Source organism: Oxyura jamaicensis, chromosome 3, assembly GCF_011077185.1.
Source record: "Oxyura jamaicensis isolate SHBP4307 breed ruddy duck chromosome 3, BPBGC_Ojam_1.0, whole genome shotgun sequence".
NCBI classification, from domain to species: domain Eukaryota; kingdom Metazoa; phylum Chordata; class Aves; order Anseriformes; family Anatidae; genus Oxyura; species Oxyura jamaicensis.
Window position 1 is genome coordinate 97078036 of NC_048895.1, and position 14760 is coordinate 97092795.

The following is a 14760-nucleotide window of genomic DNA, read 5'->3' on the forward strand; positions in this document are numbered from 1 at the left end:
ACTAATAATTAAATACTGCATGCAGTATTTAATAATACTTAAATATAGTAAAGAATCAGTAAAGAATCAGTATCTCCTCTGTTGTATTTACTAATATACTGATAGCCGATGGTGGCTAACAATGTCTTTAGTTTTATCACTTTTATCTTCTTCATTCTGAAAATCAGAGTGCACAGTTCCATGTCCTTTTCCAAGTCCTTGTGCTCCCAGAGGCAGACTAGTACCCTCACTGGGGCATCCACAACCTCTCTGGGCAACCTGTTCCAGTGCCTCACCACCCTCTGAGTGAAGCATTTCCTCCTAACATCTAATCTAAATCTCCCCTCTTTTAGTTTAAAGTAATTCTCCCTGGTTCTGTCATTATCTGCTCATACAAAAAGCTTCTCACCATGTTTTTAATATCCTTCTAATATATGAGGAATATATATTAGAAGGAATCCTGCCTGATGAGGTGGGTCTCTGATCATTTGATAGCTTGCCAGTGACCTCCATCATATTGCCACAACTGTTGATGGCATTCTTCATGCTTCTTGTTGAGCCCACCATACAGCCAATGCTACAAGGCTTTCTTCTGACTGGAGGTACACCTGACAAATACGAGACAGGAACTGGGACCGTGACAAAGCTCCCTATGGATCCCACTGTAGGGAACCCTGCAGCCCTACCTTAAGTTCCCACTGGAACATCACCAGTGATGGCCAGAGCCTTATATTATTTTTTTAATAACCATTAACCCTTTAAAGGAACACTGGGTAAAAAAGTCATATATGCCCTGCTGCAGAAATGCCGTGCAGCATATTTTAGGTGGTGACCAATCAAAAATAGTGCAGAAATATCATTGTGGCTAGACTAAGTAACAGATGGGACCTTTAATCCCTTGTTCATGTTTCACACGTGGTTCAAATGAGACCACGCTTTCAGGAGAACCACAAAAACTTGGCTGATGAGGATCGGAAAATTTGGTATTACATCTGTGGTGAAGACTTTCCTATCTGTGTTGCAGTCTCAACGTGACTTGTGCTTTCTGACAGTCATATTTAAGCCTGCAGCATGAATATGAATGAAATGTTTCAAAATTGGCCAGTCTTTCTGGGGCATCACTCAAGAGCTGTGCTATTGATCAGTATAGATGAGTCCCGGACAACATCTCTTTTTCTTCATACCTATACTGTTTTTGGTGATGTCTAAAAATCTCAACTCTGGCTTCCTGAGAAAATGGAATTAATGAATGAACAGAGAGGGGAAAAACAATCTCTCTGAGTAGCATTTGAAGGTTATTGCCTTAGGTTCTCTTAGTTTTAAATTCCAGGATACCAAAAAGCTGTAGTCAGTGGTACTATATGTAGAACTAAGTCCTATCAGTATAAATAAAACATGAGTTGGCAATCTTCCCAATAGCAGATTAAAAGTCTACTACTACTTGAAAAGTCAAGACCCCATTGACTTTTCGAAAGGTTTTAGCCCTCTCTTCCTGAAGAAAAAGGCTGCCTATTTGCAGACACAGGTATGTATGTACACAAACAACTTCTGCTGACCTGTCACATAATCATACATTTTCAGTGGCATGCTTCTTGAATTCTTTTTTTAAAACCGAAATTTGTTCTTTTACCACTTGCTAAACTGTTGTGTACATTCAAATCTGTGGCAGCTGTACCACATACACCCTGCCTGAAGGAACTCTGTGGCAATACCAAATGTGTAATCTCACTTTGTTAATATTTTACACATACGCTCAAAGTTCTCCTGATTCTTGTCCAACAAGTACTTATGCAGTATTCCTACATGCAAACTACAGTTACTCCAAGGAGCACTTTGAATGTGCTTGTTTAAGGCATTTTGCCTCTTAGCTAATAGGAACCATACTCAACTTCTTCCAGAAAACCTGTATTACAAGACTTTCATGTGTGCAAAAGATTCAGAAAGTCTTTATGTTGCGTAACATATTCATCTGCCCACGCTAGTTTGCTTTCTTCAGTACCTGTAGATCAGCAGGAGTTTCTGCACACTCTTTTTCTATTTTACTTACAGTCATTTTTAAATGAGTTAATCAACTTTAACTCCTTATGCTCCAGAACAAATAGTGATAATAGTTGTCTTTATGAAGCACTTGATAGTCTCAAAATTTTTAAAAATTCAGATCTACTGAGCATCCAGATTTGGAACTAACAATTGTAGGTAAAATAGCAGCAAACAAACAGGCTGCTTCAGCCTGCTTACATCTTTCCAGATAACTCTGACAATGTAGAAGAACTGGAGATTCTTGGCACAATCCCTTTCAAGATTATCACCCATTTCTGTTTTTCCTATAAACACGTTATGAAAATGATGGATGTATACAACCACTGTTAAGTAGCACTCTACTAGGTGAGTAGGATGTTTACCCTGCCCCTGCTGACCCTGTGACGTCTGGCCATTCCCTGTCCACTGCTTAATTGAACTTCACCAAGTACAACCTTTGGGCAATTATTCTTTCAGCCTTTCCTCCCTTCTCATTCTTTTACTTCCTTTCAAGGTGAGATATCCTACCCCTTTTTCTTCTAATCCCCATTTATTTCCATTTTGATAAGACACTCTCAAGCTCTCTTCTGCTTGGCCCAACCATTTCTCTTGAGAGTTTCTCTAAATCTCAGCTTCTCTCCCTTTAGTCCTGCATCTAATCTGCAATACCTAAGGTGCTGCTGCTTCACCTCTTCTTTGTCTCCTTAAGTTCACACCTCACTCCAAAATTTTCTTTTTCTGTATTTTGCAAGCTTCTCTTTATGTTCTATTTATCATAAACATGTCTTTTAAATCGTTACTTACATATATTTCATCATGTAATTTTTTCTCTCTCTTCTCCCCAGCTCTGAGAGGGACAGCCCTGGCCAGTCAGTACCTCCGTGAAGATTTATGCTCCTCCCTGAAGATTTTCACCTGCTAGTGCCCAGCATCACTCATGACACTATAACCGCTTCCCATAGAAATAATAAATAAGAATAATACTGACTGTGTCCAGTCCAGGATGCAAGTTCCTTGGTTGCTTCTGGTTGGCTTCAGGTAACTAGCATGATGTGATGATATAAGCTTCGGTTTCCAGTTGAACCTTTTTATTCCTCCCTCACAAATCCACATGTCTTCACAATGTTAACAGGAACAAGTTATTCTGCATTAGTAGTTAGGTTCTTGCTTCACAGCTGTGGTCATGAAGTGTGATCTAACTGGTGCTTCAGGTTTATCCAGAATCTCTAGCCCTTCTTCCCCATTTCTCACGCAGGTACCTCCATTGCCTCTTCAGGAATCAAAAGAAAATCCTGTGTCTGCCTAATGGACTATATGCTTATCCTTTTGGAGTTTTGTTTTGCTCCAGATAGTCTCACTTGAATAGAAACTATGGGCTTCACCAGGAGGCAAAATAATGTTTGCCAAGTTAGAAACAGAGCAGTCAGTGGCTGGCTTAGATGTGGGTCTCTGCCAAGGATCTGATTCCACATTACTACCCCAGACCATCCTTTAGTTGTGTCTGTAGACAGCTTCAAACAGTTCTATGGAAACTATCTGAGATGAAGTCAAGGGCTTTACAATTAAACCTTGGTAATGATGGGTGGAAACCACAAACATTTCTGTGGCCTCAGTCACCAATCTAATAAGTTTACTCTTGGGGATTTCAGGAAAATGCCAGCAAATCCACCACATGGACTAGGTTCCCAATAGCTTAGGTGACTTCTTTGAATAAACAGTCCATTAGTGATAAGGAGTTTGTAAGGTGATGAGTTGTTTTCCTATTTTCAACTTCATCCAGTTGGAGACACTCAGGCATTTCGCAATTTGCAGTACTGTGCAATAATGACAAGAGTATAAAGCTGATATCCTTGAGAATGAGGCAGATATCCAATTCGGCAAAGCAACAATTAATTTCAAAAAATGGAGAACAAATGAAAAGAAAAAGGAAGTTTATTAAAATTAGAGATTGCTAGATATGGTTGTGAGAAACATAAGAGGTGTTTGAAACAGCAGGGGAGAATGAGCTTCTTTCATGGCAGGTTATTCTTGACTTGCAAAAGATGGAGATCCTTTTATATGCAATATATTTAAATTTATTTAGAATAAGAAGATTCTAACTATGTACTTCAGGTATTCCTAAAAATAAATTATACTAACCCAAACAGCAGTAATTGTGTCTCTTTTAATTGTTCATACAGTTTGTGATTTATCTAAGCCTCCGATGATGAACAACCTTCTTAATGCCTCCTTTCTCTCCAAAGCTAGATTCATATGCAGCAGTCAAGAGTCGAGCATTTGATCTCTGCCACAAATCTATCAGGGTTGAATGATCCTAGAGTTTTCATCATGGTCCGCTATATGTACTACAGCAGTTCTGTGGTGTACAGAAACAGTGGGCATCATGCAGCACATGACCACTGAAATGATTTATATCAGCCCATGGTCAGGCCCTGTATGGGCTTTTTGCATTTCTTTGTATTTCATCCTTCCTGAACTTTCACTTTCAGTAAAATGTGAACTGGCCTTCACAGGGTTTTGCTAGACTCTTGCATACTACAGAAGGTTCTTCAGACAGTTTAATGTGAAGGGTAAAATTCTAGGCCTTCTGTTTACGAGTGTCTTAACCACAGAGAGGAATTAATATATTTCAAGAGTGAGAAGAAAAGGAAGAGAAATGTGGTAGAGAACGTTCTGCCAAATTATTCTCTCCTATTTCTTGCAAACTTAATCAAAACCCCACTGAAATAAGTCATGACAGTTTACAGATATAACTCATTATAGTAGCCTTTAGAATATTTTAAGGAGATTTAAAGGGAAAAAAAAAAAAAAAAAAAAAACACAAAGATGATAAAATTTAAGGGAAATGAAATTTTATACAATCTTACCCTTTGTGCGTAAGGCCACAGGAGATTTTCATAGTACATTTTCAACCAATTGGCCAGTTTCATTCAAAGTAAATATGTTCTTAAAAGATACATGAAAAATACAGCAGAAAAGAACTCCAAACTAGCACCCTATGAAATGAAAGGTTGCACCATGAAACAGTAGTTCTCCATTCTGTTTGGCTGCAGGTCCACCAGTCTTCACAGTTAGCCCCAAAAGCAGAACCAGCCACAGGAGCACCTCATTCTGCAAGTTGTTGAGGACCATACAAGACAGATGGGAGTAATATATTAAGGAAGTATGAGAGAAATGTGTGGCAGAAAAATATCAAGAAACAAATTTCCTTTGCTTTTCAGAACATCTTGATCTGGTGATTAGTGATGGCTACTCAGAAGCATTAAGAGGCTTTTCAAGCCTAGTTCTTAGAAAAGTTCTCACTCAACTTTTAAAGATTTTGTTGGGATTCCTTACATTGAAAAACATGACTAATTCTTTGTGGAATGAGGCTGCAATCTATTAATTTATGTGTATTTTGTTCCATTCAAAGGATGGGGCTGCAGCATAGCCCCACTGGTGACTGGCAGGCAATGGAAGGACCAGTTCTTAGTGGTCTGAAGGCTAAGCAGTGCTACAGTTACATGCACACCCTCCTTTCTTCAAAAATGATGATGCTACAGCTCAATGCTTTATCTATTTACTAGGCGCACACAGGATATCTGACATGGATGTTTGTTACTGCCTGTTGCATCCTTTCATTTTGGAAGGCTTAGGTATTTGGAAAGAGAGCATAAGGCAAATTAGAATATAGTCTAGTGTCTATAGTGTCGTAGTAGTAGTGTCTGTAGTGTCTATAGTGTCTATAATATCTATAGTGTCGTTCTGCATTTCTAAGCTGATGGAGACATCTAAGTGAAGCAGGCCTCAGTGCAATGATAAACTTTTTACTACACTTTTCATTTGTACAGCTTGACTATGTATGAAGTCAGCCTGGTTTTCTTGTTCTTGTAAAAGGATCTCAATTTTATAAATATTTGTTTTAATTAGTTTGTAGTCTTTCTGTATAAATCTTCCATGTAAATCTTCTTGTAATCAACTATGTTAATAAACGAAACAAAAACAAAATCCACTGAAGACTATACTAGAGGTCTTCACTGTAACCAGAGCATTTTATTTTCTACAAAGGTGACTGTACTGAACTTTGTACTGAAGTTGCTATTTTTGTGAATTGGCATAAAATGTTATACTCAGACAAGCTGCAGAAGTCAGTGGCCCTTATCAATGGCAACCCGCTCTAGTTGGCAACCTGCATTAGCAGGGGGGTTGGACCAGCTGACTTCCAGAGGACCTTTCCAACCCCAACCGTTCTGTGGTTGTCTGTAATTATTCACCAGTTACTTGTAAAAGAAAAACAACCCTTTCCACATCAGTCTTATCATATATATGAAGGAATCCAAATGAAATAAATGGTTGGAAAAGAAAAAGAGAACACATTGTAGGCAGAAGAAGCTGATTACTTAGCCAAAACCTGTACGGTAGGGAGACAGTTTTTACAGCAGCAAGGAGCAGGATCTTTGCTATTCCAGCATCTCCAGCTGATAGGTTATCCTCAGAAACTAGATTTTATCTGACAAGTAATTCTCATTCTGATTCAGTCTTGAGGCAATTCCAAGTTTCCTAAGGGACAAATAAAAAATCCCCCAGGAAACATACTTCCAGCTCAGGATCAGAAAGGGGTGAGTGAAATGGTTGTTGGGAATGAAAGCTCCCTTAAGGTTTTTCGGCAGGAGTGAGCTCACTTTTTGCTATAAAATGAAACCTAAATTTCCTCTTTTACCTACACTACCAGAAATCAAACTGAGTACCAAGTAGATAGCAGGTGTGCTCATGAAATCATTTTAGGAGAGTTTGCTGAGCGTTCAAGCCCTCAGCACATATAAAGAGACTCTCCTCTGACAAGGCAATAGATTCCCATTTGCTAAGGTTATAGTTTCATTCTGCTGAAGTCACTGGATTTAAAACTGTGTGCCAAGAGAATGAGATTAATCATTACCACTGCAGAAGAGGATAAACTCAAAGACAAAAAAATACTGTGAGTATGTAAGAATGACAGATTTCTAAGGAAATTTGATCTTCAGCAGCATTTTGCAAAAGCAATAAGTAATAAAACACCAGCTTTGCCTGAAGCCCGACTATAAGGATCCAGATACCCTCCTCTTATTTCTCTTATTTTACCTTTTTTTTTTTTTTTTTTTAAGTAATTATATGTGCTCCCTGTGCTCCATGTTGTTTTTACTGCAGAGCTGGGACTGGTAGTTGGAAGCAGCATGAAAGAAGTGAGTACATTGGCCATAAGCAACAAATCACTTGTTAAGGGCAAGTTGTTAAATTAAGTTTTTGTGACTTGAGTTATTATGACTTGTAAAGCCATCGTCTATCACAGAAGGTGACTTTTTCATGAACAGACCTGAAGAATAGAAATGAGAAAATACCTCCAGCTTCATCCAAAATATCAGGAATATGTCCAAGTGCTAATTAAAGTGGTACTGCTGCATAACAGAAATCACAACGTGATCAAGACCAGTGTCTTTAGAAGTGAGTGGGAAGTGAATAAGATCAAAGAAGGGAGCTTTCAGAGTGCTCTATGAGCAGATTGAAATTCAGCGTTAAAGGAGAAGCATGTAGTTTAGATTGGGATAGGTAGGAACTGCCAGAGGAAAATCCTTCTTCCTATTGTCCTCTTTATTATACAGAGATGAAAAATCAAGAACTAAGACTACGGCACATATATGTTTGCTCCAAGATCTGTCTGTGCTCGCAGAAGCTGTTGTCTTTAGCTGATCACCTTTCTTCTCTACTGCCATCCATGTTGCAGGTTGCTGCACCTTCTGTTCTATTCCTGAGCAGCTTCTGTGTCCATAAAAGTGAGCTTCGTTATTTTGAACAGTGACCGTTTTCTGACTACTCCCATTTAGATTCAAGTAGGTAAGGAACAATTCCACTATCAGCTCAGCTTGCAGCTTGGAGGGAACTATAGCGTCTCCCAGGAGAGACATTATGGCCTTTTAGCTGGCAGACAGAGCTGCTGGAGAAGTATCTGTGTCCATTGCCTGGCTCTCTACAATTAGTGGTGAATTCCACAACTGCCATTTGGCACTATTTCATATGCAAAAGATTCATAAAACATAAACTTGTAACGGTAGAAAAAGACTGTAAGAGCTTTACACCATGGAAATCCTTGAGCAAATCCATACGCCACAGACCTTAATTTAGGCCAATGTGTGATGTGGCTATAATTGGCAGAAGGAAAGGCACATTGCACAAATGCATATAATTTGGCTAATAATAAAAACAATCTTCTTCCTGAAAATACAGTTCTTTTTATCTATATATGCCAGATGTGAAGACGGTAGCTGTTAGCAAGTAAGTAATGAAAAAGAAATGGCAAACTGTAATAAAGGTGCTGTGTGTTTAACTTTACTAATGCGAATAACTGATACAAACATTATGGAACGATGGTAAGTGTGGTGAGCCATATCAATATGTCTGTCCAGTTCCCAGAGCTTCAGTTTTCCATTTTGTGTATGAGAATGGGATATACCGTTACTGCTAAGAAATGTCTCTTCCTTAGACTAAAGCCGCATTGTCTTGGATGGTTCTTGGCACACATCAAGTCATCTTGGTCAGTCACCACCGATACAGGTGAGAGACAAGTCACTGTGCTGTGTGTGAAATGCTGAGATGGGGAGCCGGTCATGTAACCTCAGGTTACAGAGCACCACATAATGCTACCTAAATGCTCCCAAGCCCCCAGAAAGCAGATTATTATTGTCATTTGACACACAGTCACAGAGAGGTTAAGTGAGTCACACCCAGCCAACAAATGGCTGAGCGATGATTAGGTTTCAGAAATGCCTGACTGTGAGCTTAACAGAGGCACACTTAGATGTGTATTATCTTGACAAATGAGCACATTGTTCCTGGGCTGTGCTGCAATACATTTTAAAAGGTGCAACACTAACAAAAATGTCACGGGACCTCTCTCGGTAGGATATAGTTACAGCCAAAAAATGTCACCTGCTCTGAAATCCTTTTGGATAAGAGTGCTGGTGAAAATGTCCTTACCTGATCTCAGTGTGACCTCTGCAAGGACTTGTTGACAAAGGTGGCAATGTGATTTAGAGGACAGGATGTGTTCTAATGATCAATGTTTTGGTCGTTGCTGGCTGTGGGAGAAAGGAGATATCCTCTGCAAGGATATCTTGATACTGTGATTAGGCTAAACAAATCAAGACATAAGCCTTGCAACACATAACCGAGCTATGAGGTTGTTATTTGCAGTAGATAAATTAAAGGACTCAATGATTAATATTGGCTTTACAATTATTTACTCCAGCCCTTTTAGTAACATCGGTCACTGGACATCTATTAATTAATTTGCTTCAAGCCCAATAGATGTTGTTGAATTAAAGCATGTCTACCAAATAAAAATCCGATGGTGATTGAATTATTTTTAGTGATGGACAATCTTTGACAGATTATTTCAACAGTTAATATGCACACAGATAGCTAATGAGAGCATTATTTATGGTCCGAATTAGTTTAGCTTCATCTCCCAGACATTGAATCCTATTATAGCTTCAACAGCTAGATTTGGCATTTATAAATTGTGATCAAGGGAACTTTAAACTTTGATAGTTTAAATAGATTAAGCTTTTAGGATGGTTAAGCAATCTGTAACAAGTTTTGTAGTTCTCCTCTGGAATTGTTTTTTTGGATCTTTCTTTTAACATGGTATTCTAGTAGTTGTTTCTCCAGTAACATTTAGGCAAACAATAAGAAAATGTTATTTCAGCTTGCTAACCCACTTTTTTTTTTTTTTTTTTTTTTTTTTTTAAATCAAGGATTACCAAAATGACCTCCGAATTTCTTTCCACATTTCTGTTTCCTGAACACTATGGAATGTCCTATATACTTTGTGCCTTACTTCTAGAATAGCTTACCTAGGACAGCTGTGCCCCTATGTGCTCAAGCTGTTGATCTCCCACTAATTCACTGAAAGCTTGCTCATGTGTCAAGTTTGCATTCCTGCTGGACATATTATTAGGTGTTAATACTCTTCATCTGACTGCATTTTTTAACTGGGATGTTGTAGCTGAGAAATTCTTCACCCATAACTCTGTGAGTCCCTTTTAATCTATTCCAAGAAGACGGGCTGGTGAACTGAAACCATTAGTGGAAGACATTTGGATTGACACGACATAGAAATTCTTACTTACCTACATCCAAACAGGCAGTTAAAGATATGGTTTTTAGAGAAAAGTGTCTTTATACATGCACACATTTTTAAATTAAGTCATTAAATTACACTTACAAGTATTATCAACACTCCTTTGGACAAGAAAATGTGGTATAGCTATTTTATTAAAAAGAAGACTTTATGTTTAGAAAAGCTTGCTTTCTTTAGATGGTATTAATGAAAACCCTTTTGTTTTCAGGAAAGCAGCTCATAGACAAATACTAGACTAATGAAGCCAAACAAACCAAAGAAAGAAGTATGATGTGATGTGCCAGATCCATAGCAAAAGAGCTGGGCTGTGGTATATGATCACCTGGGAAGGGCAGAAAAAATGTGAAACAGGCTGCTGTTCCAAGTTTGTTGTGAGTCTCACCCAGATGACTCCAGACGGTAAGAATACTACAACTAAATTTAGAGTAAGATTGTTTAGCTAACCAGGTGGGTCACTAGGGTCTTCAGTTTACCAACAGCTTACCAACACCATGCAGCTACAACACTAGGCAGCCACAGACAGTTAGCTATCTACAGCACAGTAGCCAGCCAATGGAAAACATGCCTCCTGGAATACAACAGGTTTAGCTATTTCTGAACAACAAAAAAGGACAGCTAATCTGCTACTGCAAGCATGTTTTAATGTGCACCAACTCCCTGTCCATAACGGCTTGCTCAGGAAGAAGGGATTGGGATTGTGCCTGTGTTTGCATTGACAATGATCAGTGACATCAGGCTTGTTTAGTAAATACGCCTGTTACATCCACTCCCTTCTTCCATTTTGCAATACCCTGAGGCCCAATTCTCAAATCCCTCTCACCTCACTTCAGTGTCCACCTTCACTTTCTTCTGCTGCTGCAAAGGAAGAACACACCCTCATTGTCTTTTCATCCCTACAAAAACAATAGCCCAGCTTATACCTCTTCCTTTCCCCATGCTCCATCCACAATTCCTTGCTCTTGAAACTGCCAAACTACTTGTATTCTTACAAGGTGCTTTGTCCAAAGCCATGTCAGTGCTCCTGGGTCTCCTTCTCCTAGCATCTCCACACCATAGTCCTTTTCCAGACCTCTCCCCGATATTTATTTCTGATGCTTTGGCCTGCTCACCCTTCGCAGGTCAGGTTGTATAAAACTTCTTTAAAAGACAGAGAAGGAGTGGGTTAGAGATTTGCTTCTTAGAACAAGGCTATGACAGCTCTCCTGGTAGCATGTTTGCTTTTGTGCTGACAGGATAACAACTTGAGATGGTCCGAAGGGAATCTTTTGAAATTAAATCTTCACTCTTCTGCAATTAATGCTTAAAAGAGCTCCTTCTTCACACAAATAACAAAATTTAAGCTAGACCAAAAGTGAGGCCTTGCTTGTATTTCTTATTCAGCACTTCTCGACATCTGAGTGATGTTTCGTTGGGGACTGAAACCCTGAAGAAACAAATGGCTTGGTGCCTTATCTGCTTTTAGCCCAGACCTCTTGCTAGATGTGCAATAAGATGTCAAAAGGGAATTGGAGCTAATTCAGCAGAAATGTACTAAATTTGGGGAGAAATATGGAATTGAGCCCATACAAGTTCATAGCCATAAAAACATTTATGTGCCCAGTTTTATGAGCTGCTGTGCAATGCAATCATTAAGCACCATCTGAGGACTATGAAGGCTGTGCCACAGATGATTTACATCACACGTTTCACAACTGCCTGAAGTAGAGGACAGAAAATAAGCCCTGTAAAATTCAGGGATATTTTGCATGGAGAATAATTTAAATATGAGCATTTCTTTGTATGAAGAGTAGTGTCAATATTTGAAGAGACTATAGCTGAGAGGACAGAGATAGTGAACAGAGCCTAGATAATGTGGTAGAGTCATCAGACTGTCAGGCAAATGTTTAATGTGTACTGTTGAACGTCTCCTCTGTTCAGTACATTAAAAATGTCTACAAAGGAAAAAACGGGAAAAATTGAGAAGAGACAAAAACAATTCTGGAAAAAAAATAGCTATAAATGTATTTGGGACATAATAAATCAAATATCAATTTAAAATATTTGAACTATGTTTATAGTGGATGGCCCCACTGCAGGAATTTTTGTTATTTAATGTTTCTGTTTCTGGTGGTGAAGATACATTCTAGAAAACATTGGAAAACCAAAAGGAAGAGTAGAAATTTTATTTTTGAACTTGGGAGGAGTTTCTATATGAAACTTGTTTGTCTATATTAAGCCTGGCTGCTAGTAGAAAAATGAAAAATGACTTCAAAACAGAGATTTCATGCCCTTGTCAGTATTGCACTCTGATGCCTTATTACTCAATCTTATTTTGTACAATAGTTAAAAAATTAGATTATGTTCATTGATTCTCTAAAGGAGCCTTGATTTTCCGTTTATGTGTTCTCATTTAGTAAACATACAAAATAAGACAATGTTACAAAACGTTTATTTCTAAAGGCTTTAGGTCTGCTTAAATTTTGTTAGAACATTAACAGCCATTTGTTTTTCTAGCAGAGATTTCCCTAATATCTCTCAGCTGTTTTGATTACAGTATATGTTAGTTCATTTGAACAAATATATTCTAAACAAAGCGTTGATGATGGGGTTGCTTTAATAAAAAATGTAATATTCCTTAAGGCAAGCTGTGGGTGTGCACATGGAAACACAAGTAGATGTGTTTGGGATTTCTCTCACTTGAATGCATGCTTCAGGCATGTAAAATAGAACAAAATGTAGCTTAGGATTTTGCTTTATTTAGGAAATAGGGATTGAAGGAAAAAGTGTCACAAGTGCTCACATTTCAATTTGGTCTTCAGAAAGTCAGTGGGTGAAGGAGAAAAGGGATGCAATCCCAGAGGACTTCAGGGAGGAGCTTAGAAATAACAGAGTACAAAGGGCATTCATGGTGTCTAAGTCTGATGAATCGTATCTCCCCACTTTCCCTCTTTGGCCAATGAGAACTAGTCTCCTCTAGGAAATGTTTCTCAGCAGCTGAGTGCTTCTCAGTGTGATCTGGGACCCAAAAGATGTCAGGGCCTTGGTTGCTATCCTATAGGACCATAACTCTCCTGAGGGCTTAGCTGTTGAAAATGTAGAGATTCAATTGTATGGAGATGCTGTTGCAGTCAGCATCAGTCAGCTTCACATGGAGCAGCAAGGTGACTTAACGAAGATGAAGAAGAAAGAGAAAGAGAGGTGTGTTCCCCCCCCCTCACATCTCTCTGGATGGGAGCATACTGGGACACATCAACTGCAGAGCCAATGGAGTTGGTACACCATCACATCCTCAATTTCCCCATCTACTTACAGAGAGAGCTTGAAGCAGCAGAACAGTTTTAATCTACACAAATCAGACTAGTACAGACAAATCGAGGAAATAGCATGGCATACCTTTGATATCAGGGGTATACCATAGGACTTCATCTTCTCTCACTTTTTCTAGACCAATTCCTTTTTGCCTGCCGATGAGGCTGCAGACCACTGCAGTTGTGCAGGTCAGTAGTGCTGATCCTGGAGTGCCTCCAGCTGCCTCAGGCTCATGGGATACACAACCAGTATACCATCCTGTGTGGCGAGCATGGTCTGGTGCACCAGCACCAGGCCCTGCCACCCAAGACCCCTCAGTGCAAGGTGGGCGAGGACATGACCTTGGAGATCATGAAAGTTTAGGCAAATCATAACCAGATGAGAGGAAAAAGGGGACCCCCTTTGAACCTTCTTTTTTTACAGAAGAGTTTTGAAAAAAGTGTGCAAGATCAATAGCTCCTTAGATAGCTCCCTTCAATGCTCTTAAATAACAACTTTGTTCAGTTAATTAAATATTTGTATTTGGTTGAAATAGTGTACTTTTTTTCTTTTTTTCTTTTTCTTTTTTCTTTTCTCCTCAGGGATTTCTGAAGCCCTTGTGATCTCATTTTTGCCCTTCCCTGTCCTGGAGCAGTGTCAAGGGTAGGCATGTCCCCTGCGAACAGAGGGCAGAGAGTTCAGGGTCTGGTGCACAGCTAGTACCAGAGAAATCTCTCTGCAAAGAAGGGAGCAATGGAGATGGATGATCATCATGACTCCATCCTGCTCCTCCTGTGGCTGTCAGGGCCCCAGGAGACCATAACTCACCACGCAGAGGCTCAGCTACATGGGAGACACAGACGAGGACACAGTGCACACAGATGTCTTCATAGTCCTAGCATTTGTGCCCACAGTGGGAGAGGGTCCAACGTCAGCAGTCAGCCAGCAGGTCTTTTGACCGACTGGCTTTGTAATGTCAGGAGGTTTTATCTTCCCATATTGATGTGTTTCTGTGCCCTGAGGCACCATATGGAAGCAGGCTTGGCTGAAGCTTTGGAATTCCACTGGAAAGGAAACAGCTCCAGTTAACATTTGTTTTCCACAGTTTTGTTTGCTTTATTTAATTAAAATAGGACAAATAAAACACTCACAAAAACTACTGCAGCAGCCCCAAATAACATAAATCAGATTCTTTCATAAATAAAGGTCTGCAAGAAGCCAGTAGGTTCAGTGGAACCCAGGATGGGCATGGGGACAAGCAGCATTTTGCTCTTCAAAAGTGTAATGCGATGTTCCCTGGAAGAGGCTGATTAGATTCCTGTACATGAGCTCTACAATTTCTT